Source organism: Harmonia axyridis, chromosome 6 (genome assembly GCF_914767665.1).
Source record: "Harmonia axyridis chromosome 6, icHarAxyr1.1, whole genome shotgun sequence".
NCBI lineage: Eukaryota > Metazoa > Arthropoda > Insecta > Coleoptera > Coccinellidae > Harmonia > Harmonia axyridis.
In genome coordinates, this window is record NC_059506.1 from 7,345,572 (window position 1) to 7,364,508 (window position 18,937).

At 34.9% G+C, this 18,937-nt stretch overlaps 1 protein-coding gene and 1 long non-coding RNA gene across 4 annotated transcripts in view; one reads left to right on the top strand and one right to left on the bottom strand.

The window, feature by feature from the left end:
* LOC123682716 (inactive rhomboid protein 1) overlaps positions 1–18,937 on the top strand; it is a 267,242-nt gene that overhangs the window by 203,998 nt on the left and 44,307 nt on the right. The gene's annotated exons all lie outside the window — the stretch shown is intronic.
* LOC123682720 lies at positions 471–1,806 on the bottom strand. The gene is made up of 3 exons (XR_006747859.1): positions 1,765–1,806; positions 957–1,680; positions 471–705 (listed from the first exon to the last, which is right to left on the bottom strand). It is a non-coding gene; the product is annotated as an uncharacterized LOC123682720 (long non-coding RNA).

The window sequence follows — 18,937 nt, forward strand, 5'->3', positions numbered from 1 at the left end:
GGGTATGTCAAAAAAAATCGTAGGCTTTCTGTTCCAGGAGGCCGAAGATTTACATATTGTCTGTATAACATGCAAGGCTTGAAGCTGCAGCCATCATCGGTTATGGTGAATCTTCTTGTTGGGTAATTTTTTACTTTAACGCCCCCTCGTGTTTTTCACTTTTTTGGTATTTTTCATTAAAAATGTGCATTTTACAATGATTATTGATGGTTTTCGATGATGGCAAACAAGTATTTTTGCTGATTGTTGAACGGGATAGGGAGTGAACAGGGGTGCTAGGTGGGTAAGATTTTTAAAAAAAATGTTATGAAAATGGTGATTTCTATGCACGTTTACTTTTAAAAATATCTAACATGTAAAGTTTTATGACGTCATTCTCAAAAACAATTCAAAAAATTCTAAAAATTGCATTCAAAAATATTTAAACGTAACCTAAATTAACCATAACCTAACATAACCATAACCTAACATAACCATAACCAAACCTTATATAACTGCACACCTGTGATTCTGCAATTTTAAAAAATTCTACAATTTTCATTGAAAAAGATAACCTAAACTAACCATAACCTAACATAACCATAACCTAACATAACCATAACCAAACCTTATATAACTGCACACCTGTGATTCTGCAATTTTAAAAAATTCTACAATTTTCATTGAAAAAGATTTAAACGTAACCTAACATAACCATAACCTAACCTTACATAACTACACACCTGTAATTTTGCAGTTTGATGACGTTGTTCTCAGAAAAGAAATAATTCAAAAATTAAAAAAAAAAATCCAAAGTAAATGTAATTCAGCATAAAAACTATTTCGCAATCATAAATTATCATCAAAAAATAATTCCTAAACCTTAAGTCAGCAACAAAATAAAAGAAGCCCACAACATCAGTTCACCGTCCAAAGTTCTACAATTTTTATTCAAAAAGATTTAAACGTAGCCTAACATAACCATAACCTAACCTTACATAACTACACACCTGTAATTCTGCAGTTTGATGACGTTGTTCTCAGAAACGAAATAATTCAAAAATAAAAAAAAATCTAAAGTAAATGTAATTCAGCATAAAAACTAGTTCGCAATCATTAATTACCATCAAAAAATAATTCCTAAACCTTAAGTCAGCAACAAAATAAAAGAAGCCCACAACATCAGTTGACCGACCAGCACCAATACAATAATAATGATAGCAAACAAGTATTTTTGCTGATTTGTTGTACGGAATAGGGATTGAACAGGGGTGCTGGATGGGTAAGAATTTTTGAAGAAACGTTATGAAAATAGTGATTTCTAAGCACGTTTACCCTTAAAAATATCTAACATGTAGAGTTTGATGACGTTATTCTCAAAAACAATTCATTCTATACGAGCAAATTAGTTTTTTTCCCAAACAAATAAATTAAGCAAAACTAAAAAAAAATTAATACCTTATGTCAAAAGATGCTCTGGCATAAAAATCACTTTACGGCATCTAAAAAGATTTCAAAATCCGCAGATACTCTTGACCGACATTTTTCGGAAAAAGCGTGACACGACAACAGCCCATAAGCTTGCCGCTCCACAACTTTATTCAAAATCATCTGGTTAAACCCAATATTCGTGAAAGAACTCTCTTTGCAGACGTTATAGCCACAACTCTTTACTACTGGCTGGAGATCAACCATTGTAATCTGTAAATGATTTGAAAAAAAAATTCAAGCGAACTTTTCCGAAAGAACAATATTTCAAGTTAGAAATGTTCGTAAATTACTTACATTTCACATGATAGCTTCAAAAACACAAATCTTGTTTTGTCGTGAATATATTTCTGGCAATTATAAAAATGGCAATTTACAAAAGAACGTTTCCATGGCAATGATAATATTAAGCGATGGCCAACTCAATATATTTTTTTTATATATATTCATAGAATAACATCAAGCATGGGCGCCCGCAGAAATTTTTCTCAGGAGGGGCAAAATGGAAATTATTGAAAAACGATAACGCGTCCATCATTGTCGTATACGATATTAGTATTCCGTTTCTTTCTATTTATGTATTTATATTCATAAGTGGAGGGAGGACTGTGCAAAATGAAAATTATGAAGTTTTCCACTTCAACATTTTTTTAAAACATCAACAACATAGGGTGATGTAAAATAATACGGTAACTCTTTTGAAAACGAGTCACATTCAATGAAACAATTCACAAAATGATAAAATATAAAAAATATGGAGAACGAAATGAAATAATTATTATAATTTCTAATAAATAAAGAAGAATCAACGAGTAACTAGTACGCGCCCTTATCTACCTAGAAGGTAGATCAATAAAGCCCATAGATCCACATTGCCCATAGATCTACCTTGTAGGTAGATCAATGTTGCTCATAGATCTACATTGTAGGTAGATCAATGTAGCTCATAGATCCGCATTGCCAGTAGATACACCTTGTAGGTAGATCTACATTGACCATAGATCCTCATTGTCCATAGATCTGCATTGGCCACAGATGTACACCCTATATGAAATTCATTCGAATACTGCATATCTCCTGTATTATCGATATCGAACTAATATACAACGCAAAGTTTGTATGTAAAAAATAAAAATAAGAAATAAATACATATACGCTCGATAAAACTATGTTTATAAAAATAATAAATGAATAATAAATCTTGAAATATACACTGAATGACTCAAACAATAAAGTTTAAAACTTGCTACTAAAATATGATTCAAAATAACACAGAATTGCTCTAGATTGTGAAAACAACAAATAAGTATATAATCAAAAATAAATCATAAATTGCAAAAAAACAACTCATAAAAACTATATTAATTCTGAAGACGAAATACTTGATCGCTATACAACAGAGTAGGCATATTTTATTTTAAACTAAAATTTAATTCTGCGCAAAATGCTGAAACTATGCTCTATAGTACAAGTAGTACATGGAAATGTAAGGAGAAGAATAAGGCATTCTTTGACAGCAGGAGAAAATTTACATTGTCCGATAAGATCTTCAATTTTTATGTTTTCATCCATTTGTGATTTAGATGAATACTCATTCCAAATGTTCAATTCACTTTCTAAATTTTCAATGTTATACATACATACATATTGCCGACCTTAGGAGCGAAAGATTCAATATCTAGTAATTTTTAATTCTGAAATCAAATGATCTAAAAATGGGATGAATAAAGATTTTTTGAAGTAACCTTCAGCTGAATCTGCTTCATAATTAGATCTGTACATTTGTCTACCGCAAATTCGTGGTTTCCCTATCTCAATATTGAGACTCTGAGCAATAGATGATGCTCTCGAAAAAAATTCTGCAAAGCATAAATCATCTTAGCGATCTTTTCCACATATTTCTATAATTAAATTTATATGACGGTGAAAATCTACAAAATTAATAGAAACACCTTGTAGTATATTTGCTATTGGTTTCAATATATTTGAATATTTACTTGCTACCGTCAAACAAATCACAAAAGTGAAAGAGTTTATTGCAGCCCATAACTGATCAGCTCTTTTTGTTGTTGAAGAATTCATTGAAATTTCTCCAGATTTCATAGCAAAGAGAGTTTTGAATATAGTATTGAAGTTTTCAGCGAAAACTCACAAAGATATATATTCAGCTGACCAACGAGTTTCCTAAATCAAAGGAATATTTGGAATCAGATTTCTTCTTGAGGTATTCTTTCGAAAAAAGACTAGAATGTCATTAACGGTGCCAATGCTATTACGAATTTCAGTTATTTTACTGATGTCATTTATTACTAAATTCATCCTATTGGAGGCACAATGGAAATAAATTGCTTTCTTGTACTTATCTCTTATGATATTTTGAACCCTGAGAATTTCACCAGCCATTGTTGAGCATCCATCATAACTTTGTGTTACAAGTTTGTCCAAATTCAAACCAGCTGCGTTGAATAAATGGATCTCTAAATTTTATATCCAGCGTCTACTCTGAATTTCAAAAGATCACTAAAATTTCTTGTTGCTCTCTCGTATAGGCATATCGTGGGTGAGTTCCGCAAAAAACTATTGTTTTTATAATCTGTAAATTTTTTTTTCTATTTTCTGCAACACTTTTTTTTTACCTTTATCTATTAGACAATGGGAGAGTACATATAAGATGGATTTTTAAAAAAATTGACACGCATGGATTGCGTTCGGTTCCACGATTTTTCTTCACCCAAGGAGTGCTCAACACGCCTAAAAAAGTTTTCAATTCAAAAAATACCTCTGCCGATTATGGATATGTGTATAGTATATTATGGATATATGTATAGTAATTCCATTGAAAACCCGGAAATTGTTGTGAATCCATTACTTTCCTTTTTTCTTTGCCCTTTGGATTGAGAAAGTAATATTGAGGGTGTTGTGCTGAAAAATGAGACAATCAAAATCTCAGGGGGGGCAATGGCCCCCCCTGCCCCCCCCCCTGCAGGCGCCCATGACATCAATCCATAACCAATAAAAGCTATAATGTCAAAATGAAAGCCGAAATTGAAATCCCAATTTTTTTTGAATTACGTTGAAAGACATACAGTCATGGTTTCACATTTCAAGGGCTTCCAATGAAGATATATATATATTCCCATAAGTGTCGCCCATGAAAGACACCATTGATATAATATGCAGGATCCTTTCAACCGAAGGCAATTTGGACAAATGGCACTTGTTTGCATAAGCGCCAATACTCAATCCGTCAAGCCAGGACAACGGATTGAAGAATTCCCTAAAACAACGAAGGATATGTACCGAGACTCGTGAATTTCCTGAAATAACATCGAAGTCTTTCACCACGATTGATAAGATAAAGTCGCCGAAACTATCCGAGAAAAAAATATCTTAAGAGGGATGATTTTTTGTTAATTTAAAGGTGATTCTCTTGTGAAAATGTGTTGAAACCGTTGGAATTTATTGAATTAGAATGTGTATTATGTGCTAATTTGATGGAGAAAAATATGAACATAGATATTCATAGAAACATAAAAAGAAATTATCAGGCCCGTATTAAGTAAGTGTTAGAAATAGCAATTTTCTTCATCGATTATCTCGAGAACTATTCATTTGCCAGTGCTCTTATTGGAAATATAGCATGAAAACATCATAACGAATCACTATACGAAATATTATCAAAATTGGGGAGGGGGCGTTAAAGTAAAGATTAACCCAGGAGCATGTAAAAGAAATTGTTCAGCCTCTTCTTTACTTAATACCTTGGCCTTTTTTGGCGTATAACGCTCATTTTTTCGTTTCAGAAACGCTATTACCTTTTGAAATCTGCAAATGACAACTAAACGTCATATTTTTCAATAAATTTTCTAAGGAAAACAAACCTGCGAACAGGGGCATTTTCTTTCATTTCCAAACAGCTTTTCAGCCTAGACCATTTTGCCCATAAAGTATTAGGGCTGAATCTAGCTGATAGTTGATTCAAGTAGACCAACAAACATCTTCAGTTACCCCAATCACACTATTTTTGTTTTGCCACTTTTTGAAGTCGTCGTATTCTCGCTCGTACCTTGAAGCTGATTTTGCAGGTAATAAACTTAAAGCTACACTACTGGCTGCCTCAATAATTTCTTTTGGTACATTCATTCTCTCTTTCGCCAAAACAAATGTAAAGAAAAATAAACAGACATGTTCATGGCAACGCTTCCATAGCTTACATAGACTTGTCTATGATAGCTTACGACATTTGAGACAAATTATTGAGATTTTTTTGGAATTTATCTAACCTTTTTACAAATGAGAAACAAATAAAATATAAAACAATACACTCAAGATAACGGGTTTTACTGGCTCAAGGAGGTAACTGACTCGCCTGCGGCTCGTCAATTATATCCTCCATTCGCCAGTAAAAACCCTCTTACCTTGCTAGTAATGTTATATACTATAAGAGGGGCGATCGTTATTGCAAAAGTTGTGAAAAAGTTATATACAATGAAAATCTCATAAAGAGTACCGGTAAGAGACAGTTGGCGTTTAGTTATTGTTATTTCTTCATTGTACAATAATAATAATTCGATCATCATTAATAGCATCTGAAGTGTTATAAGACTTCCAAGATCCCCGATCTCTTGTCGAAATAATGAGATATCAGACAGCAGATTATAGATATCTTGGTTCGTTCTCGAGTTACATGGCGTTTCTGGAAAATTACCGTTTCAAATATTTCTTGTTCAGGAGGTTATATTCTACAAAATACGAAAAATTCAGAAAAATTGACCGGTGACAATTTTTCCATTAGGCTGCTGCCTGAAGAGTAAAATATTAAGTCCTGACTTTCATCGTTACGAGGTGTTTTATTTACACTCGCCACCAAGATCTTGTGATTCATTACTTTTGTTTTTTTTGTGGAGTTTTGTGAAGGATCGTGTTTATGTCAATAATCCCCAGACTATTGACTATCGAAAATCAACATCCGTTAAGTTATTGGTGAGATATTGCCCGAAATGTGCTGTCGAGTCATCCAAAATGACCTCACAAGGATCGAGTCTTGTAAGAGATCACGTGGACTACATTTGAATAATGTTGTACTCCACACATAATCGGAGAATCCAAGCATTATATTGAAATAAAAATTTGATCGATATTCTAAATGAAAATTTTTTTCATTCACGTTTATTTCCGGAACCTCAAAATGGATAACTCTTTAGAAGGAAATATCATACCGAGAACCCGAGTACGAGTCGCCAAAATCATCTCAACAGAAATAATGAAAAATATAGGTTTCAATTTGAAAATCTTGAGTTTTCATTAATTTGAATTGTCCAAGTTCAAGATCTTCATGAACACCCTGTCCATTCTTTATCCGAACCGCAAACAGTCTTAAACTACGCATTTGCAGAATCGAAAATTAAGAAGGTCTTCATCGCCACCATTTTTTTTCATAAGAATCCCATCAACTCATGAACCGTTGAGTTTATACCCGAGATTTGGCTTATTGCTGAAATTTCAATAAAAGAAATTATCTAAAGATGCAGTAATATACTGGGTGTGCCATTTGAAATGGGGAAGTAGTAGTTTGTATACTTCTGGTATAACTGATAGTTGAAGAGATCTGAAGAATATTATGGAGAAAGATCATTGGCTCAACCCCAACATGCAAATTTTCAGCTCAAAATTATGATTAGTTTTCCATAAACGTCTAATAGGCTATCGCGATGAATCACCCTGTATAATGAAGTGGTCATATATGGTCAGAAACGACAACTGAATTAGATATGAGAGTCATACGAAACAATGCGTAAATCACGTGAAGTATAGGAAAACTCTTTGAAATCGAAGAAACCTGGTTCTATCAAAAATTTGCTTGTTTCACCTCAAACTTTTTCAATACTAATAAGGCACACCAATAATTCTAGACATCTTAATAATTATGGAGTAGTTATCTGATTTTCCATAGAACGATGACTTTCTGAAGAACTGTCTTCGGATCATGGAATCCGGTTCATGTGCACAATTGCCAACTTAATTTATCTGACATAAAAATATATGAAATACTTCAACCAAACACAGAGAGAGTAAATATTACAGTTTTCATTCAAGAAGTAATCGCCTGCCTTAATAATGTCCCATTTCATAGATGCCAGGACAATAGAATAATCTACATCTCGAACTGAAATTTGATTCCACGTAAGTACCCATCTTCCAACTCTTCGTTCGAATTCAGGCGAGTACTTTAGGAGCGAATTGCCACTGGAAACGACGATCTCGTGCAAACGGTCCAGCCCCAGCCTCCGTAAAACAAAGGCGTCTTTTCATTCTGGGACGTCCGTAGAGAGAACAACGGAATCAGCAGTGCATCCACGTCCGTTGCGAACGGTTTAAAATCTCAAATTACCTGTATAAGCGAAGTTTCGACGCTGAACGCTCCCTCTGAACGTTTGCAAGCTGGAAAACACGCGACCCTGAATATGTATAATTATACAGCTCATTAGTTTTTCGGGGTGTAATCTCTGAATCGATTATGCAAATCCGTTTGAACTTCGATCGTCAATTGTTCCTCAAGGATTTTTCGAAAAAAGGGCTTCTGATCGATTGTGGAAACCTGCAATATATCTGGCATGCGATATTTATATTTTTCTTTTTCTCTCTGCTTATTTGGTCACGTTTCTTTGTCGTCTTTGTTTTCGAAGTTTATTAATGATGGTTTCAACGTTTCAACCCTGTTGAAGTTTTCAGAAGCAATATACTTCTCCACACAAGTTGAGGAAGTTCAGACATTTTGAGACTGTTTCAAGGGTTTTCATATTTTTTTCTTCTTCTTCTTCATGTGCCCTGTCAGTTTTGTCCAATGTTGACGATCACCATTGAGAATGGTTCTCGATCCTCTGAAATATGCAAAAGTTGACCTGCATTTCTTATTCCGGTCCATTCTTGGATATTTCCGAGCCAGGAGGCTTGCCTTCTTCTTACACCCCTCTTTCCTTCTATTTTGCCGCTGATTATCAATTGCAGAATTCGATAGCGACTTCCCCTCATCACATTGCCCAGATAGGATATCTTCCTACGCTTGATGACATTAAGCAATTCTCTATTCTTGTTAGCTCTTCTTAACACTTCTTCATTTGTTTTGTGTGCTGTCCAAGGAATTTTGAGCATACGTCTGTGTATCCACATTTCGAATGCTTCAATGCAGTTCAATGTTGACAACTTGAAGGTCCATGTTTCGATACCATATAAAAGCACCGGCCAAACATAGCACTTGACCATTCTCTGCCTCAAGTCCAGGTTAAGGTGGTCATTACATAAAAAGGTCTTCATTTTTGCAAAAGTGGTCTTGACCATTGCTATTCTACGTTTAATCTCCATATCCGGATCCAGCTGGACTGTTATTATAGACCCCAAATAAAGGAATTGGTTCACTTTCGGTTCAATTTGAGTGAATCATCCGGATATGGGTTACGGCTACATACTAAAAATTTGGTCTTTTTTGCATTTATTTTGATCACCATTTCTTCTCCCACTTCATGGATTCGATCGAGCATGATCTGGAGATCCTCTAGGCAGTCCGACAAAATTACTGTATCATCCGCATATCTAAGAACATTGATCGTTTCCCCGTTAATTTTTATTCCATATGGTTGGCCTTGCAATGCTTCTTTAAACAATCTGTCCGAATATACGTTGAATAAAGTTGGGGATAAAATACAACCCTGTCTCACACCTCGTTGTATACATATTCCTTTGGTGAGATTATTATTTCTAATTTTGATATTTGCTGTCTGATTCCAATACAAGTTCTTTATGTTACGTATATCTTTGCCATCAATGCCTTTGCTCCTCAGTATTTTAATCATCTGAACATGTTGTACTTTATCAAATGCCTTTTCGAAGTCCATGAAGCACACAAAAACATCTTTGTTTGGTCTCGGCACTTTTGTAGTTCAGCGCGAAGAGCACTTCTCTAGTCCCTATAGTACGTTCCTGAATCCGAACTGGGATTCTTCAAGATCTTCTTCACATTTCAGCCTGATTCTGCTATATAGTACTCTGAGGAAAATTTTGAGGCTTACCAATCTGTAATCGGAACATTTTCTTGCCTTGAGGCTTTTCGGGATAGTGACAAATGTTGACCTAATATAATATGTTGATGTTATCTTCGTCGATGAATTTCAACAATTCCGCAGGTATTTCATCTGGTCCAACAGCTTTGCGATTTTTAGTTGCTCGTATCGCATGTTCCACTTCTGATTGCAATATCTCCGGTCCGTCGAGACAATACTCTAGCAATTCTCCGCAATTGTCTCTGTTATCAGCAAAGAGTTCTGAAATGTATTTTTTCCATTCTTCCTTTATTTCATCTTCATCAATCTTGTTATTATTGTCTGTTAATACTGATGGAGCTTGTTTTTTTAATATGCCGCTCATTTCTATAATCTCTTTTTCACCAGATCTAAATGTTTCCTTCTTCTTCTTCAGCCTTCTTTCATCCAGTGTCGGATATAGGTCTCTTCCAGCTTTTTCCATGCTTCTCTGTCTTTTGCTGTTCTCATTCATTGCTTGCCGGCTAAATCGACTATATCGTCTATCCATGTTTTTCTCGGACTTCCTATGCTACTTTTCGTCTCTCGAGGTCTCCAAAACGTCACTTTGTGTGACCATCTCTCCACACTCTGCTTTGTAACATGTGCCACCCACTGCCACTTAAGTTTCGCTATTCTACTCATGATGTCAGTTACCCTGGTTTTTTTTTCGTATTTCGATGTTCGGAATTCTGTCCCTCATGCTTATACCCAGCATAATCCTTTCCCTTTGAGTTACTCTCAATTGTTCTGCCACTTTTTTCGTTATTGTTATAGTTTCTAGACCATAAGTTGCCACTGATAATAGACAGCTGTCGAAGGTTTTGCGTTTTAAGTGTGTAGGAATATTTTTCTCCTTGAAGATGAAACTCAGTTTGCCGAAGGCTGCCCATGCTAAGCATATTCTTCTCCCAATTTCCAATATTTTCTTTTCTTTTCCATTTCTTATCATATTCTTCAAATATACATATTGTTCTACCTTTTCTATGCTCATGTTATCAATAGTGATATCTTCCTGACTATGGATAGGTAGAGTTGTTAGACAAAGTGATACCATCCCACCTAAACTTTTCACTGTAGCCTTGGAAAATGTGATAAAAAAGCTAGCTTGGGATCGGAAAGGACTGAAAATCGATGGGGCTTATCTCAATCATTTGAGATTTGCGGACGACATAGTACTGATAAGCACCAACATCCATGAATTTAAATCGATGCTACACGACCTGAATGAAAAGTCAAAGGAAATAGGACTTAAGATGAATCTTGACAAAACGAAGAATGTTTACTTACTTAACTTTATTAGTTTCATAGTTTCAGTTTAAAATTTATTTTTGATTTCTGTAGTACAAAATCAGTTAACTGAAAGAATTGAAAAAATGAAGTTCAATAAATAGCTCGACAATGCCTTTACATACTTTCGATTAGATTGTTGAAGTAGCCTTGATCAATTTCTCTCCGGAGTTGTATTAAAAGACGTCAGAGTTCTTGAAGCGTATGAGGCGGTGATTGGTGAGAATCTAAAACTCTTTGCAGCTGATTCCAAGTGTGTTCAATGGGATTGGTGTCTGGCGACCGAGAGGCAAGACCAAATGCGGTATACCATGGATTTCCAGAGATTCATCGACAATTCTCTCACGATGGGGTTGCACATTATCATCCAAAAATAAGGAATTTGGTCCAATAGCAGCATGAAACAAAGGAATGATATTGTCAATGAGTTGCTCCAAGTAAATCTGCGCATAAATGCTAGCACCAGGTAAAAACAATTCTCTACGTTCGTTGAAATAAATGTCTCCCCAAACAGTAAGTGTACCACCTTTGAACGGATGAACCGATCTGCAATTTCCGGGCACCATAGGATGGGTCCATTCATACCCGAAAATCGTCCATATCTCGACTCATGTGTTAACAATACAGACTTCCATTAATAGTTCCAATTAAGAAGCATAGAAAACCTGGTGTGTCTACTTATACCTGTAAATCTTTCAGACAAAACGGGAGATTTTTCAGATCTATGCCTACTTGATTTCGAGGGATTGCGTTTGTTTCAGATGGCGTCTTTTATATTTGACATTTCTCTAGATTCTCGTGACCTTTGAGTAGAGAACAATAATATTTTATATTCTATGCTCGTAGCAATCTTCTATACTCTGTTATCATATTTCATTCATTTCATTAAAAATTCGATAGGAACTGAATTGTAATCTATTGTGAAAGTTTGTAAAGCCCAAAATCAGTATTACATTTTTAAACGACGCCATGCAGATAGCGGGAATTCGAAAATTTCTGAAGAGCGCCACCTTACAGAACTCTGGTGGAGCAGAACCCCAAAGCAACAGGTGGATATCTCAAAAAGTCTGAAACAAAATCGAATCAGTACACACATCAGGGATTCTAAGTTCTAAGCATATTAGTTCCAATCCACGTGCTCATTGGCTCATTTCAATCGCAGTCGCATATGCTTTTGGGTTAATGGAATACCTACGTCTCAAAATTGTTTCAATCGAAACCCAAACACCAGAAGCGTTCAAAAATCAGCTGTTGCATGAATTGACAAGTACTCAAAGGCTCTCTACGTGTAGACATAGTCAGAAACCCATCTTGTGCATGAGTGGTAGATCTTGGGCGTCCACTTCTCGGTCTTTCGAACACGATTCCAGTTTCTCGATGTCGATGGATGAGTGGGAAACTATACTTTCACAAACTTGAAAGAAATTCACAACATCTCTCTCATAACGTCCTGCCTCGATCATACCAATATTTCTATTGGCTTCATCCGCAATAAGTTTGCGTCTAGGCATTATTGCAAAACAAATTTTCAGAATAATAATAATAATAACAATCTTTATTATGAGTCATGTGAAGCACATAATAGATACAACTGCTAAACATAAAACCAAACAGAATCAATAAAAAAGGCTTAAAATATTTCCTACCCCTACTGAGCATCTAACAACATCATTACAAATACTCTAGCAGGGAGTAGGGTTCTGATGTCTTAAGAAAATTTTTAATCTTTTATTTTATCAAACTAGGAGCTTGACGGCACCTGTTGGAACGGTCACAAAATTTTTGGAATTCCTCATTTTTTTTGGAGAAGAATATATATGCAAGGCCGCCGTCAAATATTTTGGCGCCTCGGCAAAATAAAATTATTTTAGGTTGGGATTGCATTTGTATGAGCAAAATTGTTGAAACTATCACTCATTCACTAGAGATCTGATGACTTGTTTACTAATTGAGAGCGTCTATTGGATTTCAATGAAATTTGCCGCACAGAAAAAGGACAACTCATGTCACCCTCTCAGTACCCCCTAGTAACGGGTATTTTTTTTCGAGGTATATAACTTTAAGTTGGCATTACTATTCGAGATGGCGACCGATTTAACAGCTGTCAAGTGATTTATTCTTAGTTTGGTTTGGCAATTCATCATGAATAGACTCACGCCTGAACAACGCTCGCAAATAGTGCAATTTCATTTCGAAAATAATGGTTCTGTGCGGAATACGTATCGCGCACTACATCCATTAGCGATGAAGCGCACTTCTGGTTGAATGGCTACGTCGACAAACAACTCTGCCGCATTTGGAGTGAAGCTAATTCTCAAGTGTATGTCGAAACACCGTTACATCCAGAAAAACTGACTGTTTGGTGCACTTTATGGGCTGGTGGAATCATTGGTCCGTACTTCTTCAAAAACGATGATGGCCAGAACGTTACAGTCAATGGTGATCGGTATAGAGCCATGATTACCAACTTTTTCATTCCTGAATTGAACAGCCATGATGTCCAGAAGCTTTGGTTCCAACAAGACGGCGCAACATGTCACACAGCTTGTGTCACAATCGATTTATTGAAAAAAACGTTAGGTGACCGCCTAATTTCACGTTTTGGACCTGTGAATTGGCCTCGAAGATCTTGTGATTTAACACCGCTAGACTACTTTCTGTGGGGCTATGTAAAGTCATGATAAGCCACAAACCCTGGGCCATTTGGAAGACAACATTCGCCGTGTTATTGCCGATATACGGCCACAAATGTTGGAAAAAGTCATCGAAAATTGGACGTCCAGATTGGACTACATCCGAGCCAGCCGTGGCGGTCATATGCCAGAAATCATATTTAAAATGTGCCACAAGATTATCTTGCGAATAAATAAAATTCATTTCAATCGAATAATCCATCGTTGTTTAATTGCAATTTAAAGTTCTATAGCTCTAAAAAAAACACCCTTTACAAGAAAAGTGAAAATTTTCAATATGGACCTTTAATTTTGAACATTCTTTTTGTGAACTGATGGAGAATACAGTAGAAATCCAGTAAAATACCAGAAAAAAGTCTGCCATTTCGACAAAGATGTAGGAGTTCATAGTTTCAGCATTTTTACATGAATCACCCTATATCTCTGAAACCAGTATCCTTATAGGACCCCCAATCCTAATTCAGTTTGAGGTTCTCTCTCCACTGAGCCGTTGTCCCTTACGTCACCCTGTATACTGAGCCTGTCGACTAAAATTTGTTGATCAAATTCTCAATAACGGTCTCAGAAGGACGATTGATTATGTTGACCGAAAATATCTCGAATTTTACTAAATGTAATTTTTACAGATCCACCATTTGCATAATGAATTTATCATTATTATTGGTGTAAAAAGATCATATACATTGAAACATCGTTTCTACAAGCCTTTACTACGCTGTCCAGCATCACAAGCCTCATCAGATATATGCCAACTCGAGGGTCTACCCAATTCTTTGTATTTCATGTTTCCTTTATATCTTTTTATAGCATGGTCGGCCCATTTCAGTCTTCCTCTTCGTATAAAAGCTGCGATTTCCTAGCCCCTGCAATGTTATCTATCCCGTTATTTCGCTATCTTTGCTTTTTCTTGCTTCATTATATACAGAGTGGCCACTTTTTTTATGGGATTGTATTGGTAACTTTTAAACCATAAGAGTTAGAAGGTCGGTCAAATGTAGAAAAAGTTGCATGCATAGAAGCATTAACAAGCCGGTTATTGAGATATCATAAGAAAAGTAAATTCTGTCATTTTGATTTTTTTTTCCACTTTATTTCAAATATTATCAAAAAATGTTACAGGAATTTTTTATTCGACCGTAAATTGTCCTCAATTTGACGTAATCAGATTTCGTATCCAACGTTTCGTACTCTCTGGGTCACCATCAACCTCATTTTTTTCAATACGGACTTGTATATTGTATGACACTTTTCGAAATAACTTTTAACGCTGAATTCAACGATATATCATACAATGTCATTCAAAGTTGATTTTCAGGTGATTTTGACCCTTATCCAATTTTCTTTGGGTCGGATCTGTATTACATTTAGGTACTTTTAGTTTAATTAACAACATGCAATACGATAAGAAAATCAACTTACCCATCTTGAACTAAATGGAACATATTAGAATCAAAGCAAGAAACCAGTAATAATTCTTCACATATTTCAATTATTAATAATTAAACGAAAGTATCATTTAATGAAAGAAAAATCAAATGATTATTCGAAAGTAAATGAAAATTAATGAAGTAAATGTCCACCAATGCACTTTACGGTTCTGGAACCCATACTTCTTATTTCTTATACATTTGCTTTTTTCGTCTCCTTGAATACCTTCCAATACATTCTCAATCTTCTCGCGAGGAATAACTATTGCTGGATTTGTTATTTGTTCCGTTGAAACAAATTACAGAATCGAATTTTATTTTGAGATCATTACGATATAATTTTTGCAAGGCTTAGTATTCAAATTTAAAATCATTGTGTTCGCGTCTCTTGAATATTTTATTAAAAGCAGTTTTTGATAAATTCCATTCACTGGCCACAGTTCTCGATTATTTTTTCTGGGTTCGATTGAATTTGGGTCAGAACATTGATATCGTTGATAGACTTGCATTTTTCTTACATACACACTAGTAAATTTGGATAAGGGTCAAAATCACCTGAAAATCAACTTTGAATGACATTTTATGATATATCGTTGAATTCAGTGTTAAATATGCAGGTCCGTATTGAAAAAAAATGAGGTTGAGGGTGGCCCAGAGAGTACGAAACGTTGGATACTTAATCTGATTACGTCAAATTGAGAATGATTAACTGTCGAACAAAAAAATTCCTGTAACATTTTTTGATAATATTCGAATTAAGGTGGGAAAAAAGAAATTTCAAAATGACAGAATTTACTTTACTTATGATATCTCAATAACCGGCACTGATAATCTCGATTTGTTTGAACTGCTTGACAATGCTTCTATGAATGCAACTTTATCTCTATTTGATCGACCTTCTAACTCTTATGGTTTTAAAGTTATCAATACAATCCCATTAAAAAAGTGGCCACTCTGTATATTTCCACAAGAGACATGTTTCACATACTTATAATTCAATTTCCATATCCTCGATAAAAATTCAAGGATATTGAAGTGCCGATTTTCAATACTTAATATTGAATGATAGGAGTTTTGCACTCGTGTAATCCGTGGTGTTAGCTGTCCATTCATTAGCACCATAATTTTCAAAACGAAATGAAAGGAGATTTGATATTCAAAATGTGCGTTCGAGATCTAATTGCGCCAATTAAGTTCATTAACTAATCAAATACCTACGTTTAATGGTCCATGTTAACACCATCTGAAAATTTGTATTCCTAATAACTGGAAAAATAAATATTCATTCGAATAGTTGTTAAATAACGACAAGAAGGCAAAATATCCTGAAAATCGTTCCTGTTAAAGATTAAAAGAGATTCAGTAATTATTCGTATTATCATGGCATCAGAAAAATAATTATAACGAACTTCAACTCTTTCAACAGAAATAAAAAAATTCATCGAAAATTTCGTTCGTTTTGTTTGGTATAGGTCATTCGAGAATATTCAACCCTAAAATTTGTCTAGACATGATAAGTGATTGCCAATTATCGTCGTTTATTATCGCTTACATAAATCTAATGCGATATTTGCATTAATTGAATTTTCGGAGAACAATTTAATTTGTTATCTCTGACAAAAAGATTCAATCTTTTGGTACAGAAACATAATTTTATAAGAAATTGTAGCTATGCTTTCAGATGTCACCTTTTGAAACGTTCGAATATAATTTTTTTAATGACATGATTTTGCAGTCAGTTATTCACTTTTACAATTGGATTTATTCAGAGAAAAGTTTGATGATTATGTAATCTCGAAAAGTAGAACCTCTAATTGGCCTTTAAATATTTTAACTTTTTGAGCCTATATTTGGAGTAATTTATGTTTGCGAAAATTGTCTGACTCTCTGATGTTGAACATCAAAAGCTGCATGAATCAAATCACACTTAATTATTTTTCCACAAAATCATCGGACTTTGGATTCAAACGAAGTCGAGATGTACAGTCCTTCTCAAAGCATACTTCACTAATTGCTGAAGGCTTTTTCGTGAAATAGAAAAATGTTCTTGACTTATTAATATCTTAATTTCATTTCAGTCCATGAAGTAGTAGGAAAAACATTAAAAAAAAGCATTCAACCTCTCCTATTCAAATCTGAAGCCTTGAGTTCGGTAGTGTAATAATAATATAATAATTTAAAACGTAAGCCTTTAGGCTAATAGAGTGCAATGGCAGCCTTAGATTCAAAGAAGAATTTAGCAAAATTAGAAACTAAAAAACTAATCGAGCTACGGCCTTACGGTAAAAGATATTTCATTCAGTATAGCTATAGCATTACAGATTGAATTTTAAATGAAAGTGCATTTCAATCAGGTTCCATTGCAGTACCACAAGATGAATAACCCTTTATTATCCTATCAATCATTCACTTTCTGAAAATAAAAAAGGCTTATGGAGCAGGAAATCCGAACACAATAATCATTTGAAGGTTAAACGATAAGTCTACTTACTTCTATGCAAGCCCATAGAGCAATAAACATAGATAGAGGGAGTATACGCAATTTTTACATGTCCCCAACATGGTTAGATTACTTTGTCGAATTGTGATATATTTTCAAATCCACAATTTCACTATACCGTTATGAATGTATATTATATTGAATGAAATATATTTATTTGAGTTATTTCCGATTAAATATGCGAATTTGAATATTTGGAATCCGATATCTTTCCTAATTGTCGAATTTATAATAAGCAGAATATTTATTATTTTCTATATCTACCTACTGAAATCCAAGGTTTGGCAACTTTTGCTCTCCTAGTGTCATCGGTTGTCTCACGTCGTTTGGCGCGCTTGAAGTTTGTTTTCTGAATTTAGTTTTATATTTCAAAATATATTGAGTTAATATGAAACGTTGATTCACTACGGGACGTAGAAAAAGATTTCTTTGAGGAGAAACTTGCGAATTGAGTAGAGAATATCGTATCACTGATATGTTTAAATTTCCGCGCTCTTCATGTCAAATTTGATAGTTCATGTTGAGGACAAAATATGCTTATTGAAAATGACATATACTCTATCTATCTATGTTTATTACTCTGACTTCAAGCCTAATAAGTAAATTCAATATCATTTTTTTCCATACTCAATGATCGATAGGACGATAGGTACATTTTTAATGAACAGTCTTCGAACTATAGTTGCAAACATTATGGGTAATTCAATTCAATATTAGCTTCGTACTGTATAGAAACTGATATCCACACTTTCGAATAAGAAAATCCACTCGGGACCCTCTCACAGCGAATACCTATTTTTTTGTGGCTCCCTCTACATTCCGGAGACATGAACCCCCGACCTTGAACTTAATTAAGTGAGTCTCAGAGTAGGCCGATTTCCAAGATGAACATAATGCGGTTGGCACGGTCCATTACCTTGAAATGGTCCCTAAGATCCCTCCCCCCCTAGGAGACCCTCCCCCAAACGCACGTTCATTAGACCTCACGGAAGACGGTGGCGCCATCAACACGAGGCGCATTAGCAAGACGTATTTATTTCCACGTAGGTGGCAAAAACAGGAGTCTTGGAAAAGGTTCAATTTATGACACATGCAGGGGGCATTTCTGTGGTTATATAAATTAGAGCGAATGTCGTCTGAAAGTTCCTACCTCTGACCGTATGGACCTGCCACGTCATTGAACTCGGCGTCGTGCCTGTGCTGCAATACGCTCTATTAGTGTGACGTCACACACCGCCATTTTTGGTTCTCCTGTCAGTGTTCGGAATCCAAACAAATAAATTGTCATTCGAATTAGTACGGTGTCGTTGAAGGAATTGGCTTATTTTCATAAATTAGAGTATTTGAGGAACGATTTCAGTATTAATTGATAGACAGAAGGAACGAGGTTAATACCAGTAAGTTTGAATCCTGTATCATTCCCCAGATTTTGTGAAAAGCCGTGTTTATTAGTTGAACTTCAAGTTCGAACTTACTGGCATTAAT